We start from the raw sequence: 607 nt of genomic DNA on the forward strand, positions 1-607 counted from the left end.
AGGCGGGCGCCATGTTTGTTAAGGGCTAATGCCAGCTACACAAGGCAGTAGGCGTTTCTCGGTGCAGAGAACGATAAAATTTCAATTGGTGGGGAGTGTGAAAAAAAAAGAAGACCGTTTCATGACTGCTACAGGTGGGGCGTTCATTACACTTCATTCTTAAAGTGGGCGTCCTGATTCTGATTAGCCCCATGCCTCGCAGACTCCCTCAACCAGGCTGTGTGAATGGAGCGCAGAGAGGATATACTGAACAAACTGTGTACCGCCCCCCACTTTCCGGGGGCGCACACACACACACCTGAAAACGTCACCCCCATATTAACACCGATGGACATCAGAGCGAAAGTATGGGTCACGTGACCGTCCGCTCGCAGCTGCCATGTTAAGGGAGGCAGATGGAGAGCACAGGCTCGGCTGTGCGTAGCGATACGTCACTTCCGGTCGCGCCTTATTTGAATCATGGGGCTGCAGACCGTGTCTGATTTTTATGGAGGAGGAGGGACTGCTCCCGGTCATGGGCGTCCCTCAGAAGCACATGGTGGCGATGACAGGTAGACATGTGCACCTGCAAAAACAAATTGTTTTATTTTCATTTGGTTTTTATGTT

The sequence above is a fragment of the Nanorana parkeri genome, unplaced genomic scaffold, assembly GCF_000935625.1.
Source record: "Nanorana parkeri isolate BGI_ZX_2015 unplaced genomic scaffold, ASM93562v1 scaffold2886, whole genome shotgun sequence".
Lineage (NCBI taxonomy): Eukaryota > Metazoa > Chordata > Amphibia > Anura > Dicroglossidae > Nanorana > Nanorana parkeri.